This window comes from Vollenhovia emeryi, unplaced genomic scaffold (assembly GCF_000949405.1).
Source record: "Vollenhovia emeryi isolate VEMERY1.0 unplaced genomic scaffold, V.emery_V1.0 DF939247.1, whole genome shotgun sequence".
Taxonomy (NCBI): Eukaryota; Metazoa; Arthropoda; class Insecta; order Hymenoptera; family Formicidae; genus Vollenhovia; species Vollenhovia emeryi.
In genome coordinates, this window is record NW_011967119.1 from 140,617 (window position 1) to 149,010 (window position 8,394).

Genomic DNA, 8,394 nt, shown 5'->3' on the forward strand with positions numbered 1-8,394 from the left:
CTTTTTACAAAAAATAACGGTAACGGTAACGCGTTAGTTTTTTAAGGTAACGTTCCCAACCTTGCATTTTACTAGCAGAATGTACGGCAACATTTCAAAAAATTCTCATACAGTTCAAAATGCCACGTTGCCCCGCGATTACATGATTTTCAGGATATATTTTAACAGAAAACTCACCCTCCGTGCGGATGTCACCGCTAATGATTTCGGGCGCGCGATTTAACGCCCGCTTAATTTCTCTAACGAGGAAACATCTGCAGGTCTCAATCATCGATCTCGATACACCTTTAATATGTCGTTTTCTAGACAAAAATAAGGGACACGTATTTTTCTATACGTGCCCATACGCATGTTTAGGGGATGAAACACCCCGTATAAAACGCACGTATAAACAAATACGTGTCCCTTATTTTTGTCTAGAAAACGACATATTAAAAGTGTATCAAGATCGATGATTGACACCTGGAGATGTGCGTAAGCTTCGGGCGCTACAAATAAAATATTAATTTTTCGTACCCTTAACCGAGTGTCTGACCAAATTAAATTCTTGCCGTACGCGCGTGACAATAACGCGACTGATAAATTACGAGTGGATAATACAACAACATCCAGATAAAAATGCGCAAACTCGGATAAATGTTTAAAAAGAGAGATTCGTATTAAATATTAATTTACGAGATTCATTATATACTAACGAGCGTTTGGCGCGGTGCGATACCGCGAGTACAATTACGTGAGTTCGCGGCGTACGTTCTGGACGTAGTGCAGGTGGGATAATTCACCGAGTGGCGCTTTCAGTACAGATTTGACACCTGAAAATACGGTTCCCAGCAAATGACTACCTCGTTACCGCCGCGCTATAAATAGACGCGAACGGCCTTGGTCAACATTCTTCGAGGTCGTCGACTTCGACCAGCACCCTCGCGCATTGTGATGTTTTCTCGATTATGCCCGAGCTCCCCACGGAAATCTCCAACCTCGGACTCTCGACGGGGATTTCGTGCCAGGCGGGCAAAAAATACACGCTTTCCCACATTTTACTCGCGCAGCATTGGCCACGGGTCACGTTAGAATCCGCGCACTTCGCCTCACGGTTTTAAAGCGGCGGCGAAACGGGGGAGATTGGCATAATAGCGAGAATTGGTGTCCACGTTACACCCGGAAAAAAAGTTTCTTTGAATTTTGGCCACGTTTATTCAATTCCGAAGAAATTACTTCTCCACTTTAACCAAAATTTCATTTCATTAACAATCTCCAGGAGAATTCGCGTCTCTCTCGTCAAGCCGAGTAAATTTAGTACGAGTAAGCTAAAAGTTTAGTAGATTCGAAGAAACATGATTTCAACGCGATAGATTTTTTTTCCCGGGCATGTCTCCAAGACTTTTCTTTCTTTCTAAGATCGATTGAGACGCTGCCGAAATGAAAATCCATCGGAAGCTAATCGAGGGATAGATTTCCGTTTACATAAAGCATAAAGCGCCGAGGCAGAATATCTTTCATTTTTTTTTCGATAACCACTTCAACAGCAACTTCAATAAAACAGTTTTAGTGTCCCTTTTCTCCTTCACAGACGACAGGAGTTTTTTTTTAACTAGAAACCTCTTTGTAACCCTGGCGAAAAAGGGAGAGAAATTAAATCAAACTCCGAACAAAGGAGTCGACAATATTTCGTTCGCCGGCTCTCGGTTTCTTTCCGCCCAGTTGAATTAGGATTTAACAATCCCACAGAAGATCGCTAAGTGGACAATCGAGTGTCAAAGATTGAATTCTGCCAGTGGCCCCATTGGCTACAGGCGGAAGACGCCTCGTTGGATCTCACTCGCTTTTGGGAGCCAACGTGCGAGCGAGTCGGTGGTATGGATCAGCCTCGCGAATTCACTTCCGCGCGCGGAACCGAAAAGACATTTCGCGATCGCCGACAATTTCGTTAGCGTCACTTGGACGAGCGGACTGCGGACGACGCACCCACGTGGAGATAAAGCGCAGCGGCGGACGCCAACTCTTCGTGCATGCGGCTTCGGGCGAACGTCATTACGTAATTGGCGACGCCCCAATTTATCGTCGCGCGATACGCGGTAACTAATCGTCGATATGTGATCAGCGGAAACGCGCGAGTCCAGCCCGGTAAGCCGCTGCGTTTTATCTAATCGTGAGATACGTGGCAGAGGAAGCCGTGGGCTTCACTAATGGCCGACGATCGCTTACCGATTTCCGAAGAAGGTTCTCTCGTCGATCCCGGGAAAACTCGTAATATCACAGGTTTTATCACAGAACGATGGGCAGCATAAGGTTCGGTAAGATGAGACATCCAGGTATCCAACTCGGGGCGAGAGCTCGAGCGCGCTCGGTGCACCGCGCTCCTCCCTAGAATCCGCGAGCCCGCGTAAACGACGACCCCCTAAGCAGCCTCTCGCTAATCCTCACAGTCCCGGCACGCGCTCCGTACACTCGCCGTCACGCGAGGTATCGCGTCTCGTGCGCGGCGACGTCGGCTTCTACTCTCTTCCGCTCCGCTTCTCTCGCGACGGCACGCGAACGGCGATCCCCCAGGGGGGCTTCGCGTGCGGATTCCAACTTCGGAGCGGCGCGACTCCGGAAGACCGCGCGGATCGCGTCTCAAAAGGTCACGCGGAGCTGTTGCATGTCCCGGCGCGGGCGAGCCGGCGAAAGGCGGGCGTCGGCGGGCGCGCGCGTTCCCGATTGCTGGCCGGCGCGATCTCGCGCTCGCGTATCCGCGCTGAAACTGGAGCGCGACGATTAGCGCCCGATCGTATCTCGGACGCGTCCAGCTGGGCGCCGCGACGACAACGGCGATAACTGTCGATTATCGGCGCGCGCACTCCTCCGTGTCGAAGCGCACCCCGGCGAACGGGAACGGGCTGGTCTGGCCGACGCACCCCGTGCGTAGGCACCAGCGTGGCGGATTAATGAAAAACGGAAAAAAACTGGCGACGAACGGCACGCGCTGCCACGTCACTCCGTTGCGCGCGTAATCGTCAATTCACCGGCGCGCCGGCGGACGTATGCGTGCGCGCGAGGTTTGCCCGTCAATGGGCGCGCGCGTACGTCACACACGCGGCGAGCCTCCGCTTCTCCGCGCGAGCTCCCCTCCGGAGCGACGAGCGCTAATTGACGAGAGTCACGAGGAGCGAGAGTCACGGTTTCGCGCCTGCCGTCGGCGAGTCGATCCACCCTCGGTTTTTCACTTTTCCAACCCCTTCAATTCCAAGACTCGCGAGAAACGCGACGCGCGGCTCGAAATCGAAGCCTTTCTTTCACTCCGGGACACGTTGGGTGCGCGCGTGGAATGTCGGGAACGCTCGGAATGTCGCGGAGCAACTCTCTCTCTCGGAGGAAGAGGAGGAGACGCGTCTCGCGATCCCGTCTTTTTCCGCAAACGGCACGCAGCTCTCACACACCGCCCGCGATCACCGGCGCCTCTCACTCGCACTTGTCGCACTTGCTTTCACACTCACCGGCCACTCACGAATGACACACGAGCGACACTCCCGTCGCGCACGCCGGACTGGTCGCTCCTTCGCACGACGCTCCTCCGCCGGCCCGGTGGCGAATTAAAAAGGAAATCGGGGTTAAGTGTACGCGCGCGACCGCGTCCGCTGGAGCACTGACGCCGCGCGGCGCGCTCCTCAACGCCACGAGCAGCCGCGGCCGACTTCGGCCGACTCGGGCCACTTCGGCGGCGCCGGACGCACCCGAGGCGTCACGAAGCGCCCGCTCCGTCCGTCCGGCGCGACACGCGCTCCGACGCCCGACGACCCGACGACACTCCGGTCTCGACCTCGGGACGAGACGGAGCGCGAGGTTGAGGGATCGTACTTCGCGGCCTTGAGGGGGGGAAAAAGTGTCGCTCGTTACAAAAACGATCCGCGTTAATCGCGACATTAATCCGCGCGGCGCCAGCCCGGCGGTTTCGAAATGCTCGGGGCGCGCCCTCGTCCCGGACCGTAGTTATTAATAAGTCATGAATTTTTTCCAACTCGCTCCAATACGCTCCAATCGGAGAGACACCGCGGGAGCAGAAGCGCGGGTATTTAAAAATTTATCCTTCGCTACAACGTTGCGCCAGCGGGTTGTTTTGCGAAAGCTCGGAGAATAAAAAGCACAGGGGAGGCATCGGTTAAGGGAAAATCCGGATAACAAATTTTCGAAAAGCCCCGAAAAGCCCCGCGACTCAAACAGCACCTTCCTACGTGGAAAATGGAAAGGCTGTGCCGTTTCGATAAGTATTTACCTTTGGTCCTTTCTCTGTAACGGAGCGAGCAGCTCTACCCTGCGGAGCAGTCGGTCCACCAGCCGGACTGCACTCTACGCAATTCGGATTATCTCGGTCGTCTAATGTGCATCGTAAATCTCGAATAACAATCCCGCACTGTGCGCTACGCCTCGCGATGCGAATGACGAAGCACGCGGCCGACAAATGTTCATTACTGAAGCGGCAATGTCGTTTACGGATCTCTGATTGAGACCCGCGCCGAGAAATTGAAACACGGTAATAATCGCGCGCGCGATATGCGGTACTTACTCAAATTACGCCGTTTCGTATAGGACGCTTCTAGCGGCGTTGCGCAACGTCTTCATGCACGATGATCGTCAATTATCGTCGTTGCATGCGCCTCGCGTCGAATTAAAACGGGCACGGCGATGCCTGGTGCGTGATGGAGATCATTTTCACGCCAGGCCGGAGATTTTCGTGCCACGTGCTCGGGATTCAGTACACGCGGTGTCGTACAGTCTCGGCGCGGCGTATCCGTAAGGGGGAACGTATCGAATTCGCGCTACGGGTTCATCAGAATCTAGTTAACTCCTCGCGGTCTGCCGAACTTCGATCTAATAACAAAGCGCACGCGAGCCTATCTAATAACCATCGCGATTAAATCTTCATTAAGGACCGTCCGAGCGTCGAGATTGTATATCGCGTACATCTACCGCACATTGTTAAGTAGCCTATATGCAAATATCCATCATAAACGCTTACACACGTAAATATTATGTTCATTAATAGGGACACGGAAAGACTATGATTGATCGAACATCGGCGGTTTCTGTTTCCCCTTCGCAGCACACAAGATTACCCTGCGCAAACTACGATTGCACGTAGCACGGTTAAAGACTACCGTAATCTTGTCCTGGGAAAATAAGTCTTTTAACATATACGGAGAGAATTTTCTCTTCGTAGTCGCCCTGAAAATCATCGTGGGACAACATGGCATTTTGAAGAACTTTATGAGAGCTTTTTGAAATTTTGCCGTGCATTTTCCTAGTAAAATGTATACCAAGTGAAATATATGGTAAAATTTCAAAAAGCTCTCATAAAATTCTTCGAAATGCCGTGTTGTCCCATGGTTACATAATTTTCAGAAGAAATTTCAAAAGAAAAGTCTCTCCGTATATTTTATTTATTTAAAAAACTCATTTTCTTAAGATAAGATTACGATAGTCTTTAACCGTGCTACGTGCAATCGTAGTTTACGCAAGGTAATCTTGCGTGCTGTGAAGGGGAAACAGAACTAACGATATTCGATCAATAGATTAATCGTTATGTGCGCGATTATTCAGTTTCTTTGCACATATCACGACATTCGGCAGGTACTCATTAACGTATTGGTTTACTTTATTGTAAAAAAAAACTCCTACTATCTTACGAAATACGCGCTACATCCGGAAAAGTTTCTTTAAAATCAAATTTTCTTTCAATTTTGACTTACATACTAGACTTTTATTTAAAAATGAAGAAAGATCAACAGACACCAATAATAAAATCAGAAAGAACAACGAATCAGACAATAGGAGTCAACACAGGACGTTATGTGTGAAATATAAATTTTATTTGATTGAGAATCGCAAAGAGAATTCATATTTGTTTCTTCAAATCTAGCAAATGCTTTGGTACAAGTGATAAAAGTTTAGTATAGACTCGAAGAAACGTGATTTCAACGTATCTCATTTGTTTAACCCTAAACAAATCTCTTTACTCGGCGTAAAGAGATGTTCTTTATGAACCACGTGCATTCGTTTTCAACCTTGCGCCGAAATATCCCCCGAATTCTTACACACGCACGAGAAACAGACTCGGGTAACATTTTATTACACGCATTAATCCCGCTTCGCGTTGGCGTTCGGCAATTTCGGAGTCGCATAATTTCGTTTGTCGTCGGCGCTTATTTTCCGCGACGGAAGAGTTTAATCGCCTGCGACGCGGGACTGCGTAAGACACGCGATCCGTTCCAAGGAGAAAAATATTATCAAACGCGCTATGCATTCGCGAGTCCCCCCCCTGACGGAGATTGCAAAATCCAGATGTACGCTCGCTTTACATTTTCATTAAAGCCCTGATTGCAAACGCGGACTTCTTGGGCGTTGTTGAAAGCCTGTCACCGTGTAATAAAGCACTTGAAAAGCTCCCCCACCCCACCCCATTTTTTTTCGCAAACCACCGACACATTCCAACTTTGATCTTCTTTTCAGCAACGACTTTATTCCCCGTCTTCGCCCCGCTTCCCCGACGGTCCATCGACTTCGTTCGCCCGCACGAGTTTTCCCCGAACCTGTCTCCCGACTCGAACGACCCCGCCCCCCCTCCTCCTCATAAAAAATACAATATTTTCCTTTCATTTGATCCGACAACCTCCCCTTTCCTCTCCTATCCGCCGGTCTCTCCGTGTCTGCTCGCCTCTTTGTGTGTCTGGCGGATCTGTAAGTTTAATTCGACGCGGAAGTCCAGGCGAGTCTGCGCCACAACCGCTCGCTCTGGGCGACTTGATTGCTTTGTCCTTCGAGACTCTAATATGAATTACAAACCTGCTCCTTGACTTCGCCACTCTCGTCCCCTCCTCATCCTCACCCGAACCGTTATCTCGTTGTATTTCCCTGCCGACTGCGCGCTCCGCGTAGAGAAGAAGAGACAGTTATAAGGATATCGCATTTTGTTGTCAGAAACGTGAATCAAGAAGATAATCTATTTATACTGACATAAATAATAGGTGCGTTACACTTGAAGAATATCACGAAGATCGTATCTGCAGGCGCTGCGTCCGTGGCGTAACGTTGCGAGCAACAATAAAAATACATCTTCGTGATCGACACTTATGTTTCTGCAACGCAATCGTAATTTGCAGTGTATACGCTGCGCGGAAACGATAAAAAGAAGTCCCTGACGCGTTCGGACGTGCGCGTGTCCCTTTTACGAGTTCCGCAATGTCACGGAAACGCATCTTCGGATGCGAGCGATAAAAAGAACGTACCATTCACGATGATCGTAATTCCCTGCGGACGAAGACGCGGGAGGCAAACAAAAAAAAACTCATCGCACTTTCGAGCAATAAAATTTCTATGTTCGGTTTTTATAAACTCTTCGCTCCTCGCATGGATATTACGGGGCGCGAAAGCCATAGTGTTCCGGCAAACGTTCTATAAATTTAAAAGGGTCGCTATCATTAAAGGGAAGTTTAATAGCGCCAAGACGCCAAAGCGGTAAAGGTGCAGGCGAGCAGCGTGACGCGATAGAAACTCGACAGGATTTTAAGACGATTGGAACGCTATTTCCGAAATTTCTATTCTTGTCCGCGAGACGTTGCGATTTATAGGAATCGCGGCAGAGGTAGACGCTAAGAAATCTGATATTCCTATATCAAACTTTCATGGAGGATCTGCGGGAAATCTATTTAGGATGGAACAGAGAAACCCCTTCATAGATATGCGATTACGATGTGAAGGAAACGGATATGCAAAATAGAGGCGGCTAGTAAACGAAAATCTATAGAAATATAGAAGTATGAAATCGCTATTCTCCACTTTCACGTACCTCCGGTGATGAATTGCCGCGAGGACGAAAATGTTCATCGGTATTTCAGCGAAATTGAAACCCGAATTTCCTCACGCTGAGAAAAGGAAACTGTTGAGTCAAGTAAATATTTCTTGATTCAGCTATACGCTGCAGTCACGGACTGTCAAGTAAATATTTGTTAATTCGCGTAAGCATTTGTTAATTGAAAAAATATATATTTGAATAAAATATGTATGTTTCATTGAAAAACGTATATATTTTAATTAAAGAAATACTGTTAACTAAACATCATTGTGGATAAGTTGCGGACCGCATAGCAGAACGTTTTTATACTTGAAACACTCGGGTCAGAAGTCTAATGAGAAAGATATTGGTATTTGAAATTTTCAATTTTTTAATCGTGAGCAATTTGAATTTGGCTTTATAGAATTACAAAATTCTTCCACGCGATTACAGTACGCGTAAAAACAAAGCGGGGGGTTCACGACTTTATATAAAAAACGAAGAGAAATTAAAAATATCAGCATGTGAAGCCTAACCACAATTACTTATAAAGCGATATTTTTAATTGAAAATTTTTTAATCGTGAG

The 8,394-nt window shown here is 48.3% G+C and overlaps 1 protein-coding gene across 4 annotated transcripts in view; it reads right to left on the reverse strand.

The window, feature by feature from the left end:
* The window catches only part of LOC105559968, a 427,615-nt gene that overhangs the window by 119,127 nt on the left and 300,094 nt on the right, over positions 1-8,394 (reverse strand). Inside the window, exon 1 of one of the 4 annotated variants that reach the window (XM_012008661.1) lies at positions 2,206-3,767. The exons of the other annotated variants lie outside the window; for them this stretch is intronic. The gene's annotated coding sequence lies outside the window, so the exon portion shown is untranslated. Of the gene's footprint in view, positions 1-2,205; positions 3,768-8,394 lie in introns of those variants that run through there. 4 annotated transcript variants of the gene reach the window in all.